General features: G+C 41.7%; 1 long non-coding RNA gene and 2 other non-coding genes across 4 annotated transcripts; all 3 read left to right on the top strand.

Moving 5' to 3' along the window:
• The first annotated feature begins 11,751 nt into the window (after positions 1 to 11,751).
• LOC149982232 (uncharacterized) lies at positions 11,752 to 15,351 on the top strand. Of its 2 annotated transcripts, none has more exons than XR_016497477.1 (5): positions 11,752 to 11,887; positions 12,172 to 13,682; positions 14,036 to 14,156; positions 14,259 to 14,400; positions 15,107 to 15,351. It is a non-coding gene; the product is annotated as an uncharacterized LOC149982232 (long non-coding RNA). The 2 variants fall into 2 exon arrangements; XR_016497478.1 differs by having other exon boundaries at positions 14,259 to 14,389.
• A 2,803-nt stretch (positions 15,352 to 18,154) lies between these two features.
• trnar-ccu (transfer RNA arginine (anticodon CCU)) lies at positions 18,155 to 18,227 on the top strand. The gene has a single exon. It is a non-coding gene; the product is annotated as a tRNA-Arg (tRNA).
• Positions 18,228 to 24,671: 6,444 nt separating this feature from the next.
• Positions 24,672 to 24,744, top strand: trnar-ccu (transfer RNA arginine (anticodon CCU)). Its single transcript has one exon. It is a non-coding gene; the product is annotated as a tRNA-Arg (tRNA).
• Positions 24,745 to 26,720: the final 1,976 nt, after the last annotated feature.

Here is a 26,720-nt window from a genome sequence, read left to right on the forward strand (position 1 = left end):
TTGTGAAGTGTGTTGTGATTTTACAAATGCACTTGAAATCAAGTCCAATCTATGACGTTTCTTAGGAAACTGAACAGAAAGGCGAGCAAGAAATCTCAGGACAGACTTTTTTCTCCCGTTCCATGATCTAATAATTATCTTTACAGTTGAATAATAATTACAGGCTGGAATAAGAAGGAATATGCATCCGTGTCCTGTAGACTTAGAAACACCCAATTTGATCTCCTGATAAAGCTGATAAATACCCAATGCCAGTCCTTCCCCAACACCAGTCCTTTCTCAATGGTAAGATCATTTTAAAACGTATTCTGAGCATTTAGATGACAGTTAATTAAACCGGTAAAGCTATGTTAACCTACATGTACAGTATATTGTAATTACAATAGTCTGTTTATCAAAAGATCATGAAAAAATGTTCCCCAAAAATGTAAATGCTTAAAGCTTATTCGTAAAATTATTGATTGGTTAAAGCAACATATTCAGTTTAGATATTGTAATCCTTATAACGAAATTAAGATAGTAAATATTCAAATGGAGGTACCACCCATAACATCATAATTTACATCAAAAGTTTTTACGATTATATTCGTGTAATTTATCATTACTTGGTCCATTACAATAGATTAAAAAATGAAATAGACAAAACATACATAATTTCTGGGGTTTATATTTCTTCAGTTAATATGGAAAACCTCTATATTAAACCTGTGTACAGAATTATGGATCCCGATATTGAGTCTGCTATTAAAACAGGAAGTCTAAATGTGTCTTTTTGCAAGAATAACAAGGGCAATACAGAAATTCTCTCATATGATCAATTAGATAATGTGGTATCAAAGTCACTAGACTTCAGTATATCCTTAGTCACAGGAAATCAAGATACAGTGCCTTGCGAAAGTATTTGGCCCCCTTGAACTTTGCGACCTTTTGCCACATTTCAGGCTTCAAACATAAAGATATAAAACTGTATTTTTTTGTGAAGAATCAACAACAAGTGGGACACAATCATGAAGTGGAACGACATTTATTGGATATTTCAAACTTTTTTAACAAATCAAAAACTGAAACATTGGGCGTGTAAAATTATTCAGCCCCTTTACTTTCAGTGCAGCAAACTCTCTCCAGAAGTTCAGTGAGGATCTCTGAATGATCCAATGTTGACCTAAATGACTAATGATGATAAATACAATCCACCTGTGTGTAATCAAGTCTCCGTATAAATGCACCTGCACTGTGATAGTCTCAGAGGTCCGTTAAAAGCGCAGAGAGCATCATGAAGAACAAGGAACACACCAGGCAGGTCCGAGATACTGTTGTGAAGAAGTTTAAAGCCGGATTTGGATACAAAAGATTTCCCAAGCTTTAAACATCCCAAGGAGCACTGTGCAAGCGATAATATTGAAATGGAAGGAGTATCAGACCACTGCAAATCTACCAAGACCTGGCCGTCCCTCTAAACTTTCAGCTCATACAAGGAGAAGACTGATCAGAGATGCAGCCAAGAGATGCAGCCAAAATTACTTGTTAGAATGTAAACTGGATTATGAATTTACTAGAACTCAAACTAGAAAATTAATATACTAGAATTTGAACTAGAACATAAACTACTAAAAAAAACTACTGTTATATTGATATCGAATTACAAATATTGGTACCCAAAATGAATCTTCATTGTACCCCATGTTGCTCAACCTCTACTTCATTGAGGAGCCAGGTGGGACCACAGAGCAGGTAGTTGCAGATTATTCTTCACTGACATCAACGCTACAATGTGATACTGTACCTCAGTTAAACTGAATGCATTTCTGCAGCTCTAGAGGAACTTGTTAAGCATTTACATAGAGCAAAATGTTCTGTAGGCGTTATGATTGTAAATCTTTTTTATCATAACAAGCTGTCAAAAGGTTCCTGACATATCTTAGACTTTAACAGTTGGTATTTTATTATTTAGATGTTTTATTCATCATGTTTTGACCTCCAGGCTCCTCCATCTTCTCCTGCCAACTCTGTCAGTCCACCAGACCCCACAATGCAGCCTCCACACCACTGCAGTAACAGCCATAACTTTACGTCACAAAGCTTCAGTACTATCTGAATGTGTTGTAAGTCCTGTACAGCACTTGGTATACAGTACATCACTATTCAGACAATGTGTTCAGCTGCATTGCTAACCTAACCAACCCCCTCTGAATCTTCTCATTCAGGAAGTACCATCCAGCATCCTGTGGCAACCTCAATGTGAATCATGATCACCACCGACCCGGGCTCCACAGAGGTAGCCTTGGACGCCCAGGCTCTGCACACGTTCAAGGACACGAGATTTAAGGATCCCAGTGAGCAAAATGTACTTATTTTTAATCCTCTTAAGGATCTCTACAGATTGGTGTCCCACCTGTGGGATGGTTGAGCTAATGTGTGCTAATGCGATTAGCATGAGGTTGTAAGTAACAAGAACATTTCCCAGGACATAGACATATCTGATATTGGCAGAAAGCTTAAAATCGTGTTAATCTAACTGCACTGTCCAATTTACAGTAGCTATTACAGGGAAATAATACCATGCTATTGTTTGAGGAGAGTGCACAGTTATGAGCTTGAAAAGTTATTAATAATCCAATTTGGCACATTTGGGCAGTCTTGATTAAAAAAAATGATATCAGAAATGCAATGTTTCATTGGATCAGTCGAAAACTTTGCACAAACACTGCTGCCATCTAGTGGCCAAAATCTAAATTGCGCCTGGGAAAGAATAATACATTATGGCCTTTCTCTTGCATTTCAAAGATGACAGTACAAAATACAACATATATTGTTTTTTTCTTTCTTTGTATTATCTTTTACCAGATCTAATGTGTTATATTCTCCTACGTTAATTTCACATTTCCACAAACTTAAGTGTTTCCTTTCAAATGGTATCAGGAATATGCAGTTTAATTTTGGTATGTAATTTTAGGTGATTTTTTTTTTTTTTAAAGAGCTGATTCTTAAGCGATTTGAAACATCTTTTCAACCAAAAATATTTTCGTCATATTTTACTCACAGTAATGGGCTCCCGAGACCACCACACAGATGACTCTCAGCACACCAGACCGCAGGGACCGATAAGATGTGATTAGATCTTCAGCAGGATGTGGACCTCACCACGTTATCTGAAGATAAAGAAGGTTAAAAGCCACAGAAGATAAAGGCTAATGGATCTGACAGGGATATTTTTTTTGTTTGATTTGATTGGATTTGTTTTGATTTGACGTAATATTCTACATTAAAAAGAGACAAATGTACAAAATAACTTATTGAACCAAACACAAAACTGTTTTTCTAATACATGGAATGATGTGATTGATTAGTCAAGGAGGTACAATACACACAAAAAATATGAATACAAGGAAAAACTCCAGTCATTGAGTTCACCTCAATATGACCTTCAATGGGAAAGCGTAGTAAATCATAATTGATTTAGTGCTAGAGTGTATTCAGAATATGGCCATTCTGACATTCATTATAAAATGCCTCAGATAGGACCAAAAAAGTGTCTGGAGCTATCTGTCAGGGTATGAGTGACAACAGGTCCACATGTCAAAACGGGGGAAATCTTAGCAAATGGCTTAATGGTTATTCATGAGAATCAAGTGTGTGTGTGTTTGTGTGTGTGTTGAGCTGAGTATCTTTGTTACTTCTTGCACCTCTTCTAGAGTCATCGCTTTGGGAACTGTGTTGTCAATGATAAAGTTCACATATTACTCTGCCATGCGAGAGGTTCTTTGTGGTGTTTCCCCTGCGATGGGATGTCTTGACATGTAGTCGGCAGGGTTGTCTTCATCGGCTATGTACTTAACAGTGTAGCTGTATGGTTGTAGTCTCAGTCTCCATACTAAGGTCATTTTTTATTTTTTTATGTGTTTTATTTCACCTTTATTTAACCAGGAAGGCTAGTTGAGGACAAGTTCTAATTTACAACTGCGACATGACCAAGATAAACCATAGCAGTATGAACAGACAACAACACAGAGTTACACATGGAGTAAACAATTAACAAGTCAATAACACAGTAGAAAAAAAGGGAAAAAAGTCTATATACATTGTGTGCAAAAGGCATGAGGAGGTAGTCGAATAATTACAATTTTGCAGATTAACACTGGAGTGATAAATGATCAGATGGTCATGTACAGGTAGAGATATTGGTGTGCAAAAGAGCAGAAAAGTAAATAAATATAAACAGTATGGGGATGAGGTAGGTAAATTGGGTGGGCTATTTACCAATGGACTATGTACAGCTGCAGCGATCGGTTAGCTGCTCAGATAGCAGATGTTTGAAGTTGGTGAGGGAGATAAAAGTCTCCAACTTCAGCGATTTTTGCGTTCGTTCCAATTCGTTCCAGTCACAGGCAGCAGAGAACTGGAACGAAAGACGGCCAAATGAGGTGTTGGCTTTAGGGATGATCAGTGAGATACACCTGCTGAAGCGCGTGCTTCGGGTGGGTGTTGCCATCGTGACCAGTGAACTGAGTTAAGGCGGAGCTTTACCTAGCATGGACTTGTAGATGACCTGGAGCCAGTGGATTTGGCGACGAATATGTAGCGAGGGCCAGCCGACTAGAGCATACAGGTCGCAGTGGTGGGTGGTGTCAGGTGCTTTAGTAACAAAACGGATGGCACTGTGATAAACTGCATCCAGTTTGCTGAGTAGAGTATTGGAAGCTATTTTGTAAATGACTTCGCTGAAGTCGAGGATCGGTAGGATAGTCAGTTTTACTAGGGTAAGTTTGGCGGCGTGAGTGAATGAGGCTTTGTTGCGGAATAGAAAGCCGACTCTAGATTTGATTTTAGATTGGAGATGTTTGATATGAGTCTGGAAGGAGAGTTTACAGTCTATCCAGACACCTAGGTGCTTATAGATGTCCACATATTCTAGGTCGGAACTATCCAGGGTGGTGATGCTGGTCGGGCGTGCGGGTGCAGGCAGCGAACGGTTGAAAAGCATGCATTTGGTTTTACTAGCGTTTAAGAGCAGTTGGAGGCCACGGAAGGAGTGTTGTATGGCATTGAAGCTCGTTTGGAGGTTAGATAGCACAGTGTCCAAGGAAGAGCCAGAAGTATACAGAATGGTGTCGTCTGCGTAGAGGTGGATCAGGGAATTGCCCGCAGCAAGAGCAACATCATTGATATATACAGAGAAAAGAGTCGGCCCGAGAACTGAACCCTGTGGCACCCCCATAGAGACTGCCAGAGGACCGGACAACATGCCCTCCAATTTGACACACTGAACTCTGTCTGCAAAGTAGTTGGTGAACCAGGCAAGGTAGTCATTCGAAAAACCGAGGCTACTGAGTCTGCCGATAAGAATATGGTGATTGTCGAAAGCCTTGGCCAGGTCGATGAAGACGGCTGCACAGTACTGTCTTTTATCGATGGCGGTTATGATATTGATTAGTACCTTGAGCGTGGCTGAGGTGCACCCGTGACCGGCTCGGAAACAAGATTGCACAGCGGAGAAGGTACGGTGGGATTCGAGATGGACAGTAATCTGTTAATTGACTTGGCTTTCGAAGACCTTAGATAGGCAGGGCAGGATGGATATAGGTCTGTAACAGTTTGGGTCCAGGGTGTCTCCCCCTTTGAAGAGGGGGATGACTGCAGCAGCTTTCCAATCCTTGGGGATCTCAGACGATATGAAAGACAGGTTGAACAGGCTGGTAATAGGGGTTGCGACAATGGCGGCGGATAGTTTCAGAAATAGAGGGTCCAGATTGTCAAGCCCAGCTGATTTGTACGGGTCCAGGTTTTGCAGCTCTTTCAGAACATCTGCTATCTGGATTTGGGTAAAGGAGAAGCTGGAGAGGCTTGGGCGAGTAGCTGCGGGGGGGGGGGGGGAGGGCGGAGCTGTTGGCCGAGGTTGGAGTAGCCAGGAGGAAGGCATGCCCAGCCGTTGAGAAATGCTTGTTGAAGTTTTCGATAATCATGGATGTATCGGTGGTGACTGTGTTACCTAGCCTCAGTGCAGTGGGCAGCTGGGAGGAGGTGCTCTTGTTCTCTATGGACTTCACAGTGTCCCAGAACTTTTGGGAGTTAGAGCTACAAGATGCAAATTTCTGCTTGAAGAAGCTGGCCTTTGCTTTCCTGACTGACCGCGTGTATTGGTTCCTGACTTCCCTGAACAGTTGCATATCGCGGGGACTATTCGATGCTATTGCAGTCCAACACAGGATGTTTTTGTGCTGGTCGAGGGCAGTCAGGTCTGGAATGAACCAAGGGCTATATCTGTTCTTAGTTCTGCATTTTTGAACGGAGCATGCTTATCTAAAATGGTGAGGAAGTTACTTTTAAAGAATGACCAGGCATCCTCAACTGAGGGGATGAGGTCAATATGCTTCCAGCATACCCGGGCCAGGTCGATTAGAAAGGCCTGCTCACAGAAGTGTTTTAGGGAGCGCTTGACAGTGATGGGGGGTGGTCGTTTGACTGCGGACCCGTAGCGGATACAGGCAATGAGGCAGTGATCGCTGAGATCCTGGTTGAAGACAGCGGAGGTGTATTTGGCGGGCCAGTTGGTCAGGATAAGGTCTATGTGCCCTTGTTTACAAATTTAGGGTTGTACCTGGTGGGTTCCTTGATGATTTGAATGAGATTGAGGGCATCTAGCTTAGATTGTACGACTGCCGGGGTGTAAAGCATATCCCAGTTTAGGTCACCTAACAGAACAAACTCTGAAGCTAGATGGGGGGCGATCAATTCACAAATGGTGTCCAGGGCCCAGCTGGGAGCTGAGGGGGGTCGGTAGCAGGCGGCAACAGTGAGAGACTTATTTCTGGAGAGAGTCATTTTTAAAATTAGTAGTTCGAACTGTTTGGGTATGGACCTGGAAAGTATAACATTACTTTGCAGGCTATCTCTGCAGTAGACTGCAACTCCTCCCCCTTTGGCAGTTCTATCTTGACGGAAAATGTTATAGTTGGGTATGGAAATCTCAGAATTTTTGGTGGCCTTCCTAAGCCAGGATTCAAACATGGCAAGGACATCAGCTTTAGCAGAGTGTGCTAAAGCAGTGAGTAAAACAAACTTAGGGAGTAGGCTTCTGATGTTGACATGCATGAAACAAAGGCTTTTTTGATCACAGAAGTCAACAAATGAGGGTGCCTGGGGACATGCAGAGCCTGGGTTTACCTCCACATCACCCGCGGAACAGAGGAGTAGTATGAGGGTGCGGCTAAAGGCTATCAAAACTGGTCACCAAGAGCGTTGGGGACAAAGAATAAAAGGAGCAGATTTCTGGGCATGGTAGAATATATTCAGGGCATAATGCGCAGACAGGGGTATGATGGGTTGTGGGTACAGTGGAGGTAAGCTCAGGCACTGGGTGATGATAAGAGAGGTTGTATCTCTGGACATTCTGGTTGTAATGGGTGAGGTCACCGCATGTGTGGGAGGTGGGACAAAGGAGGTATCAGAGGTATGAAGAGTGGAACTAGGGGCTCCATTGTAAACTAAAACAATGACAACTAACCTGAACAACAGTATAGGCATATTGACATTTGAGAGAGACATACAGAGAGGCATACAGTAATCGCAGGAGTTGATTGGGAGAGCTAGCTAAAACAACAGGTGAGACAACAGCTAATCAACTAGCACAACAACAGCACGTAAAATGGCGTTGACTAGGCAGAGAGGGTCGGATTAATTACACACAGAGCCTGAATTCGCGGCTGGGACCGACAGATAAAAACATAAACGAACAGAATGGAGTACCGTGATTAATGGACAGTCCAGCAGGCATCAGCTATGTAGCCAAGTGATCACAGTGTCCAGGGGGGAGAAATGGATGGGACAGGGAAGTCGCCACTACGCTAGCGACACAGCGTTTAAATTTAGTAGCCCGGGGGTGGTAGGGGGGGTTGGCAGGGAGATGTGCCTGCTAGCAGGGAGATGTGCCTGGCTCACGGCTAACTGGTGCTAGCTTCGTGGCAGTGGCGTTAGCCAAGGTCCAGAGTTTACAGCAAGTAGTGGTCCAGGGATAATGGCAGGAATCCGGCGTTGTTGTGGAGAGACAGTTCGATACTGGTAGACTGGCAAGTATTATCCAGGCTAAAAAAACTGTCAGGCTGTGCAGAAGGTAAAAGCCGCTAGCAGTGGCTAACAATGACTAAATAGCTTGTAGCTAGTTAGCTGGTTAGCTTCTGGAGGTTCTTGAATATGTTCTAAAATTAAAAATAATAGCGATTCCGTATCACATTGGGTGAGGCAGGTTACCGGAAGGTATAATCAAATTAAAAATCGAAAAGAGATTGAAAATAAATATGGGTCCAGTGAGTGGTTGGGCTGGCTGGGGACACGGCGATTCAGACAGTTAGCAGGCCTGTGCTAACAAGCTAACAGTTAATAGGCCGGGGCTAAACAAGCTAGCAGTTAGCAGACTGGGGCTAAACAAGCTAGCAGTTAGTAGACCGGGGCAGGCTAGCAGTTAGCAGGCCGAATTAGCAAGCAAGCAGATAGCAAGGGCTAGAAAGTTAGCCTTTGTGGGACGTCATGCTGGGGGTGTGGCTTTTGGGTTGTTGAATATAACCTCTAGTGGTTTATGGTCTGTGAAGTGAGCTCCATAGAGATACAAGTGAAAGTTTTTGAATGCTCAGATGATCGCCAGAGCTTCTCTCTCAGTTTGTGAGCAGTAGATATGCGATGATATGGGCATCTTTGTCACTTGTAGTGTTTTGCTGACTTAGTATGACACCTAAACCAACTGTCTGGCGTCAACTAACAGTGTCGACCTCTTGGCTGGGTCAAAGTCGTCTGTCGTCGTGTGCTGCATCAGATGTGTTCTTAATTTTTTTATCGCAGACTGGTGCTGTAGTCCCTATGACCAGGTGTGTTGTTTTCTTGTGAGCTCAAGAAGAGGCTGTGTGGTTGTTGCAAAGTCTGGTATGAACTGTGAGCAGTATTGTATCATGCCAAGTAGACTGATGTCATTGGAATTTCATAATTCCTATAATTGTACATTCATTAAATCACTCAGTCTATTTTATACGAATTTGTAAGATTCCTATTTGCATAAAATAGACAGAGTCCAGTCGTATCAAAATTAGACAATAGTATTTATTCTTGGAGCACGCTGCCATGAAACTACGAACAACAGTTTATATACAAAATATGACGTCATAGGTTATAAAATGTCCTTCCCCCTATCGACCAGGACAGAACAGTTCAAAAGTTTATTCCCACCCCCTCGCTCGCTCACTCCAGACACACAGTTAAATCAAGATTAAACTTCTGGAGTCTTCATCTATCACTATTCAGCAGACAGCTCCAGATAATGGAAAACCTAGGAAAACACTCACTGCCTTATCTAAATATCCCAGAGCTAAATTGAGTCAGTTCAACCATAGGTTAACGATCCTAATAATCCAGCCCTCCCCAACATAGTTGGAATGGTATTTATTTTATTTAATTACCCCGTTTCATGCTTCACAATCCCTTCCTTATGAATTAATATTGTTAATCAGATATAATAAAACAGAGTATACGTTTCATTAGTTATTGTTCTATTTAAAATGTAGATTTTGTTTAGTCATTATTCATAAAATTCCTAACAACTGATAACTTCCTAAGCATTTTGAGGTTCTGGCATATTCTGTATGGCTTTGATTTTCTTTGGATCCGTTTTCTTACAGAGAAAACTTTGCTGTAAAACTCGAGTGTTGTTTTGCTGTATTCGCATTTTTCTTTGTTCAGCGTGAGATTTTTCTCTCTTAATCTCTAAAATTTAGCTTTGAGACTTGCGTTGTGTTCATCCTGAGATCTACCATAGACTAGGATGTCAGCGCTCATGTTTCTCACGTTGGGAATGCCTTGCAGCAATTGCTGTATTGCATTTTGAAACACCTGAACACAACTGCAGCTGAACACCACTGCAATTTTTTTTTAAATGTGTCGTTTCATGGGCATGTCTCAGTGCCATTATACATTTTTATTACCTCTTCCAACAGTTCGTATAGGTCATACTGTTTACACAGTACCCCAGTGGCCTAAGACAATGGCCTCCTAAGCCATCGATTGTGAGTTCTAGTCTTTTCTGAAGTGGCTGAGAGCAGAGTGGCGCAGCGGGAGCGTGCTGGGCCCATAACCCAGAGGTCGATGGATCGAAACCATCCTCTGCTAAACAGTTTCTTTTTAGGATTTAAGTGCGAACAACATTTTTTTTAAATGTGTTATTTCATGGGCATGTCTCAGTTCCATTATAAATTTTTTTGACCTCTTCCAACAGTTCGTATTGGTCATACTGTTTACACAGTACCCCAGTGGCCTAAGACACTGGACTCCTAAGCCATGCATTGTGAGTTCTAGTCTTTTCTGAAGTGGATGGAAGCAGAGTGGCGCAGCGGAAGCGTGCTGGGCCCATAACCCAGAGGTCGATGGATCGAAACCATCCTCTGATGAACAGTTTCTTTCTAGATTCATGCAGTTGAATTAAAGTGGTATCAAAGCCAGTGCCAAGCTAAGCTAATGCCAAAGACAAGATGTTGAGAAAGGAGGAGAGGAGGAGGAGAGAGAGTGGGGGGAGAAGGGGGAGGAGAGAGAGTGGGGGGAGAAGGGGGAGGAGAGAGAGTGGGAGGAGAGAGGGGGAGAGAGCTGGAGAGAAGGGGAGGCAAAAAATCCTCAATAAATCAAATTCCAGAAACAGGCATAACAAAATCACCAGCTAAATCAATTAATATAATAAATAAAAAAATCACAAAAGCCAGTACGATAAGAAAACAAGTCATTGACATGCTCCCCGGAACTCATCATGAGGGGTTGCAGTGGCTTGTGTGTCTGCGTGCCCAAATCAATCCCCCCACACCGTGACAGAGAAGAGAAAACAAATGTTGGAATGTACATTTCTTGCTATTATACACATTTTGCCATGCAGCAGAGAGATAATTTTGCTATTTTATTTATTTATTTATTTATTTTAACTGATTTCATGCAATTCTACTTGTTTTGCCATGGGGCAGAGAAATAAATGAACAGTTTTACACATCATTTTCTGTAATTCTACACATTTTTTCATAGATTGGAGGCAAGCAAATGTTTTGCAGGTTTTTTTATATGATAACTGATGATCAATGTGCCCCACCCCAGTCGGTAATTTGACCATGCTTACTACAAATTTAGATTGCTGGCCGCTAGATTAATTTACCAATCTAAAAAATGTTTTGCTGACATGGGCTTATTGAGTGACTGCTGATGCATCACCAAATGTTATATTAAACCCTTATATTATTCTAACTCTCAGCATTAAGACCCCGACTGAGTTCCTAATATGTATATTTTTTAATTGGTCCGTGGGCCTCAAATTTGCCTATCCCCGCCCTAAGCTTTCTAAACCACAAATGCATTCTCGCCTCAGGCTTGAGAAACCAGAGATGCAAATAATCCCCAACCCACTCAAGTGAGGTGCAGATGTTAGTTCAAATAGTAACAGGTGCAGGCTATTGATTTACCCCTAAAGGCCTTATCTTTCAAACCTAAAAAACCTTGTCCTAATTATCCTCAAAACAGACTAACTTGAACCATTTCACTATATTACTTCAGTCACATATTAACAGTCACATCTAACATTCCATCATTAATTTAATCAATTTCAGTACCAAATCATTTCTTCTTCTTTTTCTCCTCTTTTAAAATCAATATCCATTGTTCATATCAATGTTCATTGTACTCACACTAAGAATATGGAGTACAACTTCTTCATGTGTGTGTGAGTGGATACAGATCTTCCAGCAAGTGCTCTCTACTACGAGAACGTCACAGAAAACTAAAGCTCACCATGCAGCCACGCCCAGTTTGTTCACCTGATAAATAACCAACACCAGTCCTTTTCCAATTCTCTTGGTGTGCAAGGTGGAGCAATATGGAGGTAAGATTAGTACTTTTAGCATTTTTTATTAGTGTTTTCTAAACAGGTAAAGAAAATGACGTTAACCTACATGTACAGTATATGTTAATTACAATCATCTGTTAAAAATATTATGAATATCCTTTACTGTTGTGTGGCCCATTAGAAATAGTGATGTTAAAGACACTGCTTGTGTTTTTCATTATATGACCGTATGGGAAGATGAAAAAAACATGTGACTTTCTCTTCATGTTAGTTTCATGTGAAAACAAGGTTCATCTAAATCTGTTCTTTATTTCCCCCAGAATAATGAATATGCAAAAGAGGACATTGGCATAGAAGTATACCAAGGCAAAATAAATAAATGTTATCCTGGTGAGTCGAATGAATGTTCTGCTGTCAAAAACTTCTCAACAAATAAATGCTGTGAGTTACTCAAAAACATTATACCACCATCAGATGCGGATACTTTTAAAACTGTAACTTTTTGTCAAGAGTTTGCTTCTGACAAAATACAACATTATACAGATCTAAATAAGCAGAACACTACTAATAAAACAATTAGTTTGCTTTTCAAATTTTGTTGTAAAATTAAATTTTAAAAAGCTCAGTATGGCTATATTTAAGATTTCTGAGATTTCTAACGAGATAGCAAAAGCAAAACTCATTAAACACAAACTTTTTAAGTCACCCGAAGAACTCACCAAATATCTTAATTCCAACTATTGTACGGACACAAAAATTAAGCATACGGTTAATAAATACATTCTTGAAGAAATTTGTAATTTTGCAATGTACCCCAATAGGAAATATTCTTATTATGGACAACTGCTGCACATTATAAAAAATGGATCAATTCAAAGAAATGGAGAAAATCGTACATACATTATAGCAGGAAAGTTTATTTGTTTAATTGACACAAATGACCTCTATATTACACCTGTGTTCAGAATTAATCACTTTACTGAGGACAGCAAATATATTAAAGTGACTGACATTAATAATTTCGAAAAAAACATATCGTATGGTACATTATGTAGTAAGTTTCCCCAGACACAAGACTTCAGAGAATCTCTCATTTACTTCATCAATGGAGATCAAGAAAAACTTTTTCATTACATGCATAACCCATTTCATGCAACTGCTTTAGTGGCGGTGTTAGTCTCAGAGGTCATCAGAAATCCAATTATGATATTAAATAACAGAATTGCAATTCAAATTAATACATTACATACATTTAGTGAGTTCCTCCAGATCTTGCCATCTCTAGCTGGGGGAACCTGGAAAAGTCAAAAACCCTATGGTCCTACATTTTTAAAAAGAAACCAAGAATTTCTCAGCAATGTGGAATTCAGTGATTTACCGTTAACTGATGGTGATTAATTAACAAACTAGGCACATTTGGGGAGTCTTCATACAAATGGTTCATTGAATCAGTCTAAAACGTTGCACATATACTGATGCCATATAGTGGCCAAAATCTAAATTGTGCCTGGGCTGGAATAATACATTATGGCCTTTGTCTTGCATTTTCAAAGATGATGGTACAAAAAATAATACAAAATAACGTTTTTGTTTTCTTTGTACAATTGGCCCAGCGTTGTCCTGGTTTGGATGGTGTAAATAAGAATTTGTTCTTAACTGAATGGTTCAGTTAAAATTAAGCAATATAAAATACATCTAAACCTAAGAAATGTACAGAGCAAGGCAGTTAACACCTAACAACTGCTCCCTGGATGGCGAAAATTCATATTCATTATTCCCCATGTTGCTCCACCTTCACCCCCTGGAGGAGCCAGGTGGGGCCACAGAGCAGGTAGGTGCAGATTATTCTCCACTGACGTCAATGCTACAATGTGGTACTGTACCTCAGTTACACTGAATGCAAATCTAGAGGAACTTGTTATATAGAGCAGAATGTTCTGTGGGTGTTATGATTGGAGTGATCTGTGTGCCAGATTCCACTGCCAACAAGGAACACAAGTGCTTTACACATTGCATTGTTTTCAACCATACACATCTTCAGTCTAATCCAACTGTCTAGTTTTACCTGATGTATATATTTTTTTATCATAACAAGCTGTCAAAAGGTTCCTGACATATATCTTAGACTTTAACAGTTGGTATTTTATTATTTAGATGTTTTATTCATCATGTTTTGACCTCCAGGCTCCTCCATCTTCTCCTGCCAACTCTGTCAGTCCACCAGACCCCACAATGCAGCCTCCACACCACTGCAGTAACAGCCATATCTTCACGTCACAAAGCTTCAGTACTATCTGAATGTGTTGTAAGTCCTGTACAGCACTTGGTATACAGTACATCACTATTCAGACAATGTGTTCAGCTGCATTGCTAACCTATCCAACCCCCTCTGAATCTTCTCATTCAGGAAGTACCATCCAGCATCCTGTGGCAACCTCAATGTGAATCATGATCACCACCGACCCGGGCTCCACAGAGGTAGCCTTGGACGCCCAGGCTCTGCACACGTTCAAGGACACGAGATTTTGAAGGATCCCAGTGAGCAAAATGTACTTATTTTTAATCCTCTTAAGGATATCTACAGATTGGTGTCCCACCTGCGGGATGGTTGAGCTAATGTGTGCTAATGCGATTAGCATGAGGTTGTAAGTAACAAGAACATTTCCCAGGACATAGACATATCTGATATTGCCAGAAAGCTTAAAATCTTGTTAATCTAACTGCACTGTCCAATTTACAGTAGCTATTACAGGGAAATAATACCATGCTATTGTTTGAGGAGAGTGCACAGTTATGAGCTTGAAAAGTTATTAATAATCCAATTTGGCACATTTGGGCAGTCTTGATAAAAAAAAAAAAAATGATATCAGAAATGCAATGTTTCATTGGATCAGTCGAAAACTTTGCACAAACACTGCTGCCATCTAGTGGCCAAAATCTAAATTGCGCCTGGGAAAGAATAATACATTATGGCCTTTCTCTTGCATTTCAAAGATGACAGTACAAAAAAAATACAACAAATATAGTTTTTTTCTTTCTTTGTATTATCTTTTACCAGATCTAATGTGTTATATTCTCCTACGTTAATTTCACATTTCCACAAACTTAAAAGTGTTTCCTTTCAAATGGTATCAGGAATATGCAGTTTAATTTTGGTATGTAATTTTAGGTGATTTTTTTTTTTAAAGAGCTGATTCTTAAGCGATTTGAAACATCTTTTCAACCAAAAATATTTTCGTCATATTTTACTCACAGTAATGGGCTCCCGAGACCACCACACAGATGACTCTCAGCACACCAGACCGCAGGGACCGATAAGATGTGATTAGATCTTCAGCAAGATGTGGACCTCACCACGTTATCTGAAGATAAAGAAGGTTAAAAGCCACAGAAGATAAAGGCTAATGGATCTGACAGGGATATTTTTTTTTGTTTGATTTGATTGGATTTGTTTTGATTTGATGTAATATTCTACATTAAAAAGAGACAAATGTACAAAATAACTTATTGAACCAAACACAAAACTGTTTTTCTAATACATGGAATGATGTGATTGATTAGTCAAGGAGGTACAATACACACAAAAAATATGAATACAAGGAAAAACTCCAGTCATTGAGTTCACCTCAATATGACCTTCAATGGGAAAGCGTAGTAAATCATCATTGATTTAGTGCTAGAGTGTATTCAGAATATGGCCATTCTGACATTCATTATAAAATGCCTCAGATAGCTCCAGACACTTTTTTGGTCCTATCTGTCAGGGTATGAGTGACAACAGGTCCACATGTCAAAATGTGGGAAATCTTAGCAAATGGCTTAGTGGTTATTCATGAGAATCAAGTGTGTGTGTGTGTGTGTGTGTGAGAGAGTGTGTGTTTGTGTGTGTGTGGATGTGGTGTTGCGGTCTGCATGCAGGCGTGTGTGCATGTGTGTTTTCCTGTGATATAATTGTTGTTTTCTTCATCCAGTGTCTTCCATGAAATCACCTCAGCATGTCACACCCTGTTTCCCCTAGTGCAACGACAACATACCTTCACACAGAAAGAGAAAGAGAGAGAGAAAGAGAATGAGACAGAGAACTGGGAGAGAAAGGGGGAGAGAAGGGGTAGGATAGAGGAAGAGAACAAATGATTACCCTAGTTGAAATATTTCATCAGCGATTCCTGGCTACATATCCTGTGTGTGTGTGTGAGAGAGAGTGTGCTGTAGGGATATCTGCATTACTGCCTACTCTATAATTCAAATGCGGAGATGCAAAGAAGAAGCCATAACACTCAAACGTACACACAACACATGTACCTAAGGGTGACATAATATTTCCCCAATACCAACCGTCAGCTTACCAAATCACATACTATGCCTTTATATTAAGCAATTTTGAAGCCAAATGAATTTGATTTGAGAATGGACTGTTTCTTTAACCTTCCACTGGCATAGAGTTACTGAAATGAATACAGTTGATACCTCACATATACCATACCAGAGCCATAAATATATACTCTACACTGAGTATACAAAACTTTAAGGACACCGGTTCTTTCCATGACATAGACAGACCTAGTGAATCCAGGTGAAAGCTATGATCCCTTATTGATGTCACTGGTGTAACATCCAGTTATTTAGATGGCTTATGTTTATAAGAACTGAGGTCGGGGCATTCGTATAGTTTAGTTGAACTTTACTCAGAAGTTTGCTGGCATTCCATAGTTCACATGGCATATCACTCCTGCAGTCTGGCTACTGTAAAACATGGAACTGGAATCCCACAGTATGAATACATGGACTGGATTGTGACGTAATGTTCACTACATTACGGGGCGGCAGGGTAGCATAGTGGTTTGAGTATTGGACTAGTAAACGAAAGGTTGCAAGTTCGCATCCCCGAGCTGACAAGGTATAAATCTGTTGTTCTGCCCCTGAACAGGCAGTTAACTCGCTGTCATTGAAAATAAGAATTTGTTCTTAACTGACTTGCCTAGTAAAATTAAATTTACATTCCTCCTTAATTTCACAATGAAGATACTTTGGTTATCACTACTGGTCAGTATAAATTTCACTTGAGATACAACACTAATGTTTTTAATTACATCTCTTAAATGAGAATAACTTGGAGGTCTTCTATTAGTTCTCATAGTGTATCAGGGTTTTGATCTGGTTGTTCAGCGTCCCGTGGACCAGTGTTCAGGTCGTCAACAGCTCGGTGTCGAAGTTGACAGGTATTGATGGTGGGAGCTTTTTGAAGACGGATGAGTTTCTGGTTACGTCCAGAACGTGTCACTGTCATCACCGAACCTTTGATTCTCACAACTTTGTAAGGCATTAGGATTTTAGGGAGTCATGAGTTTTCCTTTGACTTGCTGAATGCAGAGTACCGTGTCTCATGAATTGAGTGTGGAGGGTTGTGCTCGGTTCTTGTAGTCAGCAGTCTACAAGAAACCATCCTCTGCTAAACAGTTTATTTTAAGTGCGAACAACATTTTTTAAAAATGTGTCGTTTCATGGGCATGTCTCAGTGCCATTATACAGTTCTAGTCTTTTCTGAAGTGGCTGAGAGCAGAGTGGAGCAGCGGAAGCGTGCTGGGCCCATAACCCAGAGGTCGATGGATCGAAACCATTCTCTGCTAAACAGTTTATTTTAAGTGCGAACAACATTTTTTTTAAATGTGTCGTTTCATGGGCATGTCTCAGTGCCATTATATATATTTTTTTACCTCTTCCAACAGTTCGTATAGGTCATACTGTTTACACAGTATCCCAGTGGCCTAAGACACTGGACTCCTAAGCCATGGATTGTGAGTTCTAGTCTTTTCTGAAGTGGCTGAGAGCAGAGTGGCGCAGCGGAAGTGTGCTGGGCCCATAACCCAGAGGTCGATGGATCGAAACTATCCTCTGCTAAACAGCTTATTTTAAGTGCGAACAACATTTTTAAAACATTTGTAGTTTCATGGGCATGTCTCAGTGCCATTGTATATATTTTTTTACCTCTTCCAACAGTTCGTATAGGTCATACTGTTTACACAGTATCCCAGTGGCCTAAGATACTGGACTCCTAAGCCATGGATTGTGAGTTCTAGTCTTTTCTGAAGTGGCTGAGAGCAGAGTGGCGCAGCGGAAGCGTGCTGGGCCCATAACCCAGAGGTCGATGGATCGAAACCATCCTCTGCTAAACAGATTATTTTCAAAAATGAAACGCAAACAGAAATTAGAAAGCAAAATTTCATTTGCGTGTCTCAGTGCTATCCAGTGCATGTTGTTTTTACTGCTTCTATCAGTTCATACTATTTGCAAAAGGTAGACAGTGCCCCAGTGGCCTAATGGACAAGGCACTGGCCTCCTAAGCCAGGGATTGTGGGTTCAAGTCCCATCTGGGGTGGATGGAAGCAGAGTGGCGCAGCGGGAGCGTGCTGGGCCCATAACCCAGAGGTCGATGGATCGAAACCATCCTCTGCTAAACAGTTTATTTTAAGTGCGAACAACATTTTTAAAAAATGTGTCGTTTCATGGGCATGTCTCAGTGCCATTATATATATTTTTTTACCTCTTCCAACAGTTCGTATAGGTCATACTGTTTACACAGTATCCCAGTGGCCTAAGACACTGGACTCCTAAGCCATGGATTGTGAGTTCTAGTCTTTTCTGAAGTGGCTGAGAGCAGAGTGGCGCAGCGGAAGCGTGCTGCGCCCATAACCCAGAGGTCGATGGATCGAAACCATCCTCTGCTAAACAGTTTATTTTAAGTGCGAACAACATTTTTTTTAAATGTGTAATTTCATGGGCATGTCTCAGTGCCATTATAATTTTTTGTTTATCTCTTCCAACAGTTCGTATAGGTCATACTGTTTACAAAGTATCCCAGTGGACTAAAACACTGGACTCCTAAACCAGGGATTGTGGGTTCAAGTCCAATCTGGGGTGGATGGAAGCAGAGTGGCGCAGCGGGAGCGTGCTGGGCCCATAACCCAGAGGTCGATGGATTGAAACCATCCTCTGCTAAACAGTTTATTTTAAGTGCGAACAACATTTTTAAAAAATGTGTCGTTTCATGGGCATGTCTCAGTGCCATTATATATATTTTTTTACCTCTTCCAACAGTTCGTATAGGTCATACTGTTTACACAGTATCCCAGTGGCCTAAGACACTGGACTCCTAAGCCATGGATTGTGAGTTCTAGTCTTTTCTGAAGTGGATGGAAGCAGAGTGGAGCAGCGGGAGCGTGCTGGGCCCATAACCCAGAGGTCGATGGATAGAAACCATCCTCTGCTAAACAGTTTATTTTAAGTGCGAACAACATTTTTAAAAAATGTGTCGTTTCATGGGCATGTCTCAGTGCCATTATATATATTTTTTTACCTCTTCCAACAGTTCGTATAGGTCATACTGTTTACACAGTATCCCAGTGGCCTAAGACACTGGACTCCTAAGCCATGGATTGTGAGTTCTAGTCTTTTCTGAGTTGGATGGAATCAGAGTGGCGCAGCGGGAGCGTGCTGGGCCCATAACCCAGAGGTCGATGGATCGAAACCATCCTCTGCTAAACATTTTATTTTAAGTGCAAACAACATTTTTAAAAAATGTGTCGTTTCATGGGCATGTCTCAGTGCCATTATATATATTTTTTTACCTCATCCAACAGTTCGTATAGGTCAAACTGTTTACACAGTATCCCAGTGGCCTAAGACACTGGACTCCTAAGCCATGGATTGTGAGTTCTAGTCTCTTCTGAAGTGGCTGAGACCAGAGTGGCGCAGCGGAAGCGTGCTGGGCCCATAACCCAGAGGTCGATGGATCGAAACCATCCTCTGCTAAACAGATTATTTTCAAAAAAGAAACGCAAACAGAAATTAGAAAGCTAAATTTCATTTGCGTGTCTCAGTGCTATCCAGTACACATTGTTTTTACTGCTTCTATCAGTTCATACTATTTGCAAAAGGTAGACAGTGCCCCAGTGGCCTAATGGATAAGGCCAGGGATTGTGGGTTCAAGTCCCATCTGGGGTAGATGGAAGCAGAGTGGCGCAGCGGGAGCGTGCTGGGCCCATAACCCAGAGGTCGATGGATCGAAACCATCCTCTGCTAAACAGTTTATTTTAAGTGCGAACAACATTTTTTTTAAACGTGTCGTTTCATGGGCATGTCTCAGTGCCATTATTTATATTTTTTTACCTCTTCCAACAGTTCGTATAGGTCATACTGTTTACACAGTATCCCAGTGGCCTAAGACACTGGACTCCTAAGCCAGGGATTGTGGGTTCAAGTCCCATCTGGGGTGGATGGAAGCAGAGTGGCGCAGCGGGAGCGTGCTGGGCCCATAACCCAGAGGTTGATGGATCGAAACCATCCTGCTAAACAGTTTATTTTAAGTGCGAACAACATTTTTTTAAAATGTGTCGTTTCATGGGCATGTCTCAGTGCCATTATATATATTTTTTTACCTCTTCCAACAGTTCGTATAGGTCATACTGTTTACACAGTATCCCAGTGGCCTAAGACACTGGACTCCTAAGCCATGGATTGTGAGTTCTAGTCTTTTCTGAAGTGGCTGAGACCAGAGTGGCGCAGCGGAAGCGTGCTGGGCCCATAACCCAGAGGTCGATGGATCGAAACCATCCTCTGCTAAACAGATTCTTTTCAAAAATGAAACGCAAACAGAAATTAGAAAGACACATTTCATTTGCGTGTCTCAGTGCTATCCAGTACACATTGTTTATACTGCTTCTATTAGTTCATACTATTTGCAAAAGGTAGACAGTGCCCCAGTGGCCTAATGGAAGGCACTGGCCTCCTAAGCCAGGGATTGTGGGTTCAAGTCCCATCTGGGGTGGATGGAAGAAGAGTGGCGCAGCGGGAGCGTGTTGGGCCCATAACCCAGAGGTCGATGGATCGAAACCATCCTCTGCCAAACAGTTTATTTTAAGTGCGAACAACATATTAAAAAAATGTGTCGTTTCATGGGCATGTCTCAGTGCCATTATATATATTTTTTTACCTCTTCCAACAGTTCGTATAGGTCATACTGTTTACACAGTATCCCAGTAGCCTAAGACACTGGACTCCTAAGCCATGGATTGTGAGTTCTAGTCTTTTCTGAAGTGGATGGAAGCAGAGTGGCGCAGCGGGTGCGTGCTGGGCCCATAACCCAGAGGTCGATGGATCGAAACCATCCTCTGCTAAACAGTTTATTTTAAGTGCGAACAACATTTTTTTTAAATGTGTCGTTTCATGGGCATATCTCAGTGCCATTATATATATTTTTTTACCTCTTCCAACAGTTCGTATAGGTCATACTGTTTACACAGTATCCCAGTGGCCTAAGACACTGGACTCCTAAGCCATAGATTGTGAGTTCTAGTCTTTTCTGAAGTGGCTGAGAGCAGAGTGGCGCAGCGGGAGCGTGCTGGGCCCAGAGGTCGATGGATCTAAACCATCCTGCTAAACAGTTTATTTTAAGTGCGAACAACATTTTTTTTAAATGTGTCGTTTCATGGGCATCTCAGTGCCATTATATATATATTTTTACCTCTTCCAACAGTTCGTATAGGTCATACTGTTTACACAGTATCCCAGTGGCCTAAGACACTGGACTCCTAAGCCATGGATTGTGAGTTCTAGTCTTTTCTGAAGTGGCTGAGAGCAGAGTGGCGCAGCGGAAGCGTGCTGCGCCCATAACCCAGAGGTCGATGGATCGAAACCATCCTCTGCTAAACAGTTTATTTTAAGTGCGAACAACATTTTTAAAAAATGTGTCGTTTCATGGGCATGTCTCAGTGCCATTATATATATTTTTTTACCTCTTCCAACAGTTCGTATAGGTCATACTGTTTACACAGTATCCCAGTGGCCTAAGACACTGGACTCCTAAGCCATGGATTGTGAGTTCTAGTCTTTTCTGAAGTGGATGGAAGCAGAGTGGAGCAGCGGGAGCGTGCTGGGCCCATAACCCAGAGGTCGATGGATCGAAACCATCCTCTGCTAAACAGTTTATTTTAAGTGCGAACAACATTTTTAAAAAATGTGTCGTTTCATGGGCATGTCTCAATGCCATTATATATATTTTTTTACCTCTTCCTACAGTTCGTATAGGTCATACTGTTTACACAGTATCCCAGTGGCCTAAGACACTGGACTCCTAAGCCATGGATTGTGAGTTCTAGTCTTTTCTGAGTTGGATGGAATCAGAGTGGCGCAGCGGGAGCGTGCTGGGCCCATAACCCAGAGGTCGATGGATCGAAACCATCCTCTGCTAAACATTTTATTTTAAGTGCAAACAACATTTTAAAAAAATGTGTCGTTTCATGGGCATGTCTCAGTGCCATTATATATATTTTTTTACCTCATCCAACAGTTCGTATAGGTCATACTGTTTACACAGTATCCCAGTGGCCTAAGACACTGGACTCCTAAGCCATGGATTGTGAGTTCTAGTCTTTTCTGAAGAGGCTGAGACCAGAGTGGCGCAGCGGAAGCGTGCTGGGCCCATAACCCAGAGGTCGATGGATCGAAACCATCCTCTGCTAAACAGATTATTTTCAAAAAAGAAACGCAAACAGAAATTAGAAAGCTAAATTTCATTTGCGTGTCTCAGTGCTATCCAGTACACATTGTTTTTACTGCTTCTATCAGTTCATACTATTTGCAAAAGGTAGACAGTGCCCCAGTGGCCTAATGGATAAGGCCAGGGATTGTGGGTTCAAGTCCCATCTGGGGTGGATGGAAGCAGAGTGGCGCAGCGGGAGCGTGCTGGGCCCATAACCCAGAGGTCGATGGATCGAAACCATCCTCTGCTAAACAGTTTATTTTAAGTGCGAACAACATTTTTTTTAAATGTGTCGTTTCATGGGCATGTCTCAGTGCCATTATATATATTTTTTTACCTCTTCCAACAGTTCGTATAGGTCATACTGTTTACACAGTATCCCAGTGGACTAAGACACTGGACTCCTAAACCAGGGATTGTGGGTTCAAGTCCCATCTGGGGTGGATGGAAGCAGAGTGGCGCAGCAGGAGCGTGCTGGGCCCAGAGGTCGATGGACCTAAACCATCCTGCTAAACAGTTTATTTTAAGTGCGAACAACATTTTTTTTAAATGTGTCGTTTCATGGGCATGTCTCAGTGCCATTATATATATTTTTTTACCTCTTCCAACAGTTCGTATAGGTCATACTGTTTACACAGTATCCCAGTGGCCTAAGACACTGGACTCCTAAGCCATGGATTGTGAGTTCTAGTCTTTTCTGAAGTGGCTGAGACCAGAGTGACGCAGCGGAAGCGTGCTGGGCCCATAACCCAGAGGTCGATGGATCGAAACCATCCTCTGCTAAACAGATTCTTTTCAAAAATGAAACGCAAACAGAAATTAGAAAGACACATTTCATTTGCGTGTCTCAGTGCTATCCAGTACACATTGTTTATACTGCTTCTATTAGTTCATACTATTTGCAAAAGGTAGACAGTGCCCCAGTGGCCTAATGGAAGGCACTGGCCTCCTAAGCCAGGGATTGTGGGTTCAAGTCCCATCTGGGGTGGATGGAAGAAGAGTGGCGCAGCGGGAGCGTGTTGGGCCCATAACCCAGAGGTCGATGGATCGAAACCATTCTTTGCCAAATAGTTTATTTTAAGTGCGAACAACATATTAAAAAAATGTGTCGTTTCATGGGCATGTCTCAGTGCCATTATAATTTTTTGTTTCCTCTTCCAACAGTTCGTATAGGTCATACTGTTTACACAGTATCCCAGTGGACTAAAACACTGGACTCCTAAACCAGGGATTGTGGGTTCAAGTCCAATCTGGGGTGGATGGAAGCAGAGTGGCGCAGCGGGAGCGTGCTGGGCCCATAACCCAGAGGTCGATGGATTGAAACCATCCTCTGCTAAACAGTTTATTTTAAGTGCGAACAACATTTTTAAAAAATGTGTCGTTTCATGGGCATGTCTCAGTGCCATGATATATATATTTTTACCTCTTCCAACAGTTCGTATAGGTCATACTGTTTACACAGTATCCCAGTGGCCTAAGACACTGGACTCCTAAGCCATGGATTGTGAGTTCTAGTCTTTTCTGAAGTGGATGGAAGCAGAGTGGAGCAGCGGGAGCGTGCTGGGCCCATAACCCAGAGGTCGATGGATCGAAACCATCCTCTGCTAAACAGTTTATTTTAAGTGCGAACAACATTTTTAAAAAATGTGTCGTTTCATGGGCATGTCTCAGTGCCATTATATATATTTTTTTACCTCTTCCAACAGTTCGTATAGGTCATACTGTTTACACAGTATCCCAGTGGCCTAAGACACTGGACTCCTAAGCCATGGATTGTGAGTTCTAGTCTTTTCTGTGGTGGATGGAATCAGAGTGGCGCAGCGGGAGCGTGCTGGGCCCATAACCCAGAGGTCGATGGATCGAAACCATCCTCTGCTAAACATTTTATTTTAAGTGCAAACAACATTTTTAAAAAATGTGTCGTTTCATGGGCATGTCTCAGTGCCATTATATATATTTTTTTACCTCATCCAACAGTTCGTATAGGTCAAACTGTTTACACAGTATCCCAGTGGCCTAAGACACTGGACTCCTAAGCCATGGATTGTGAGTTCTAGTCTTTTCTGAAGTGGATGGAAGCAGAGTGGCGCAGCGGGAGCGTGCTGGGCCCATAACCCAGAGGTCGATGGATCGAAACCATCCTCTGCTAAACAGATTATTTTCAAAAAAGAAACGCAAACAGAAATTAGAAAGCTAAATTTCATTTGCGTGTCTCAGTGCTATCCAGTACACATTGTTTTTACTGCTTCTATCAGTTCATACTATTTGCAAAAGGTAGACAGTGCCCCAGTGGCCTAATGGAGAAGGCACTGGCCTCCTAAGCCAGGGATTGTGGGTTCAAGTCCCATCTGGGGTGGCTGGAAGCAGAGTGGCTGGTCCCATAACCCAGAGGTCGATGGATCGAAACCATCCTCTGCTAAACAGTTTATTTTAAGTGCGAACAACATTTAAAAAAAATGTGTCATTTCATGGGCATGTCTCAGTGCCATTATATATATTTTTTTACCTCTTCCAACAGATCGTATAGGTCATACTGTTTACACAGTATCCCAGTGGCCTAAGACACTGGACTCCTAAGCCATGGATTGTGAGTTCTAGCCTTTTCTGAAGTGGATGGAAGCAGAGTGGCGCAGCGGGAGCGTGCTGGGCCCATAACCCAGAGGTCGATGGATCGAAACCATCCTCTGCTAAACAGTTTATTTTAAGTGCGAACAACATTTTTAAAAAATGTGTCGTTTCATGGACATGTCTCAGTGCCATTATATATATTTTTTTACCTCTTCCAACAGTTCGTATAGGTCATACTGTTTACACAGTATCCCAGTGGCCTAAGACACTGGACTCCTAAGCCATGGATTGTAAGTTCTAGTCTTTTCTGAAGTGGATGGAAGCAGAGTGGAGCAGTGGGAGCGTGCTGGGCCCATAACCCAGAGGTCGATGGATCGAAACCATCTTCTGCTAAACAGTTTATTTTAAGTGCGAACAACATTTTTTTTAAATGTGTCGTTTCATGGGCATGTCTCAGTGCCATTATATATATTTTTTTACCTCTTCCAACAGATCGTATAGGTCATACTGTTTACACAGTATCCCAGTGGCCTAAGACACTGGACTCCTAAGCCATGGATTGTGAGTTCTAGTCTTTTCTGAAGTGGATGGAAGCAGAGTGGCGCAGCGGGAGCGTGCTGGGCCCATAACCCAGAGGTCGATGGATCGAAACCATCCTCTGCTAAACAGTTTATTTTAAGTGCGAACAACATTTTTAAAAAATGTGTCATTTCATGGGCATGTCTCAGTGCCATTATATATATTTTTTTACCTCTTCCAACAGATCGTATAGGTCATACTGTTTACACAGTATCCCAGTGGCCTAAGACACTGGACTCCTAAGCCATGGATTGTGAGTTCTAGTCTTTTCTGAAGTGGATGGAAGCAGAGTGGCGCAGCGGGAGCGTGCTGGGCCCATAACCCAGAGGTCGATGTATCGAAACCATCCTCTGCTAAACAGTTTATTTTAAGTGCGAACAACATTTTTAAAAAATGTGTCGTTTCATGGGCATGTCTCAGTGCCATTATATATATTTTTTTACCTCTTCCAACAGTTCGTATAGGTCATACTGTTTACACAGTATCCCAGTGGCCTAAGACACTGGACTCCTAAGCCATGGATTGTGAGTTCTAGTCTTTTCTGAAGTGGATGGAAGCAGAGTGGAGCAGCGGGAGCGTGCTGGGCCCATAACCCAGAGGTCGATGGATCGAAACCATCCTCTGCTAAACAGTTTATTTTAAGTGCGAACAACATTTTTAAAAAATTTGTCGTTTCATGGGCATGTCTCAGTGCCATTATATATATTTTTTTTACCTCTTCCAACAGTTCGTATAGGTCATACTGTTTACACAGTATCCCAGTGGCCTAAGACACTGGACTCCTAAGCCATGGATTGTGAGTTCTAGTCTTTTCTGAAGTGGATGGAAGCAGAGTGGAGCAGCGGGAGCGTGCTGGGCCCATAACCCAGAGGTCGATGGATCGAAACCATCCTCTGCTAAACAGTTTATTTTAAGTGCGAACAACATTTTTAAAAAATGTGTCGTTTCATGGGCATGTCTCAGTGCCATTATATATATTTTTTTTACCTCTTCCAACAGTTCGTATAGGTCATACTGTTTACACAGTATCCCAGTGGCCTAAGACACTGGACTCCTAAGCCATGGATTGTGAGTTCTAGTCTTTTCTGAAGTGGATGGAAGCAGAGTGGAGCAGCGGGAGCGTGCTGGGCCCATAACCCAGAGGTCGATGGATCGAAACCATCCTCTGCTAAACACTTTATTTTA

Source organism: Oncorhynchus mykiss, chromosome 7 (assembly GCF_057628025.1).
Source record: "Oncorhynchus mykiss isolate SJ-2025 chromosome 7, ASM5762802v1, whole genome shotgun sequence".
NCBI classification, from domain to species: Eukaryota; Metazoa; Chordata; class Actinopteri; order Salmoniformes; family Salmonidae; genus Oncorhynchus; species Oncorhynchus mykiss.